This window comes from Triticum dicoccoides, chromosome 2A (assembly GCF_002162155.2).
Source record: "Triticum dicoccoides isolate Atlit2015 ecotype Zavitan chromosome 2A, WEW_v2.0, whole genome shotgun sequence".
Taxonomy (NCBI): domain Eukaryota; kingdom Viridiplantae; phylum Streptophyta; class Magnoliopsida; order Poales; family Poaceae; genus Triticum; species Triticum dicoccoides.
This window is the reverse complement of record NC_041382.1, coordinates 682,138,639-682,141,249: the sequence shown is the minus strand read 5'-3', so window position 1 is coordinate 682,141,249 and position 2,611 is coordinate 682,138,639. Positions and strand designations below refer to the sequence as shown.

At 36.4% G+C, this 2,611-nt stretch overlaps 1 pseudogene; it reads left to right on the top strand.

The window, feature by feature from the left end:
• The first annotated feature begins 142 nt into the window (after window positions 1–142).
• LOC119358109 overlaps window positions 143–2,611 on the top strand; it is a 4,693-nt pseudogene continuing 2,224 nt past the window's right edge.

Here is a 2,611-nt window from a genome sequence, read left to right as displayed (position 1 = left end):
CAGCAATGGTGGCATCATATGTGATGTAAATGTATATACATGACTGATGCACAAGTTGATTCATGACACACATGTGTTTTCTTCAAACAGCTACTACAGAGACTATGTTTCTAGGGGAAAATACAAGCCTCCAAAACGCGGTATGGACATCATTGTTGATCCTTGTTTTAAGTACATGTTTGAGCCATCTCTCAGTTCATTCTTATCTCCACTAAATATTATGTTGCTTATATATAAACTAGGAACGGTTAGCTAGAATAAGGAAGCAGCTCCTAAGACCTGAATTGTACCCATCATCATACGACACCGCCTAGGTGGCTATGGTGCCCTTGTCATGTTCCCCGCATATTCCATGCTTCCCTCAGTGTGTTGAATGGATACTACAAAACCAGCAAAGAAATGGATCTTGGGGTCAGAGTCAAATAGACTCCTCAGTTGACAAGGACATCCTCTCATCAACATTGGCTTGTGTACTTGCACTTAAGAGATGGAATGTTGGTAGTAAGCATATCCAGAGAGGTATGAACAAAGACGATTTAGTTGTTGTCATTTCAGGTTTTGAATTGATGTGATGAAAATGTTTCTAACAGGTTTGTGTTTTATTGGAAAGTATTTCTCCATTGTAATGGATGAGCATACTACTGCTCCTATAGGCTTCAATGTCATTTTTGCTGGTATGCTTAGCCTTGCCATTGGGATTGGTTTGGAATTTCCAGTTCCACAAACTCATGTTCATGGGATTCTTCACCTTCGGGAGAAGGAACTAAAAAGGTTTGGGATTGACAATTTTGGCATGAAAATTGTGTTATCTTTCACTTTTTGGATGTGTTTGTACTTTAACAACACCTGGTTCTTGAATTTTGTTTCCGTTGACTACTTATGTTAACGGACTTTTATTATCTGGTTTTTCTTACTTTCCCTTTTGAAAGATGAAACTCATTAAGAAGTTTATATTTTTTTTCAAAGTTCTGCTAAGAACCACTCTTTGAAAGGGATAACATCGTTAGATGTGATTCATATTCGTCTTGTCCATAGTGATGAATCATCAATCAGAATTTGAGTATGCCATATATATATTGACATAATTCAGAGTTGCTGAGGATAAATCTTATGGAAAATAAGTGTATATGGCTTATATTTGTGAAGGGCTAGGAAACATGTTGGACTGGTATAAAGTTATGAAGTTCCATAGGAAGAACGGGTCGTTGTTCAACTCTCCTTCAGCAACTGCTGCCGCTTTAATCCACAATTATGATGACAATGCCCTCAAGTACCTAAATTCTCTTGTGACTAAATTTGGTAGTGCAGGTGGGTCTTCCTACTGTTTCTTGCCAAGAATTTGCAAGGATGCACCATGTTCTCAAATCTAATGACATTAGACTCTTGCAGTACCAACTGTATATCCAATAAATATATATTGTCGGCTTTCAATGGTGGATTCTCTTGAAAAGGTCGGGATATCTCAGCATTTTCTTAATGAGATAAAGGGCATCCTTGATGTAACATACAGGTAATTGATGACAAAGGATATTTATACTTCATAGATTGTAAACTTAACATATCCCCTTTTCAGTTTGTGGTTACAGAGAGATGAGGAAATCATGTTGGATGTAGAAACATGCGCACTATCGTTTCGTCTTTTACGGATGAAGGATATGGTGTTTCCTCTGGTACTTCCTTGGACAGAAATTCCCTATCTTATTAGTATTATCTTGCTCTTTATATTTTTCTACCAATTACACGTGGGCAAGACACGTCTTGGGTAACATAAATTGAATAAGCAAATAAATATTTATTTAAAATTTCCCGTAGCATGCATATCTCCAAGAATGAAGACATGACCCTATTTTGTTAAAAGTAGCTTTTAACAAAATTATTTGATCAAGAGAAGGTAGTGTAGACAAAACGAAATTAGTATTGTTCTATTAGAGGCAAGAAGTACAATTATGAGGCTATTGACGGAACAAAAGAGGGATTACTATTTGTCCAAAGACATTGGATGCAGAATTTTGGATTAGATTAAATACCCGAACAGCATAGATCAAAAGTATCACATCCAGCTCGTGCCTTTTCTATTATATTGTTATATTTGACCCAATAATTACTATTTGACGCAGATGAGTTATCTCATGTTTATGAAGCGTCCACATTCCATAATTCACTTCAAGGATATTTAAGTGATACAAAATCTATAATGGAACTATACAAGGCCTCAAAAGTGACTGTATCAGAAAATGATTTGGCACTAGATAACACAAGCCACTGGTCAGGCAGCTTATTGACAGAAAAGATGCTCTCTGATGGGGTGCAAACAAGGCCAATCTATGGAGAGGTGCTTGCATGAAATTAAAAGTTCGGAAAATAAATTGATCCATTACTTTGTTGGGGGTACAACTTATGCCCATTAATGCCCTTTCATAATTTTAGGTGGGATATGCTCTCAAATTCCCCTTTTATGCCACAATGGAACGTTTAGACCACAAGAGGAGCATTGAGCACTTTGATATTAGAGGTTCTCGGATGTTAAAGACAGAATACATGTAAGTATCTCATTTCTCAAAAATAATACTAGCATGTCTAGTGATATATCATAATAGGAGTTAAAACTTTT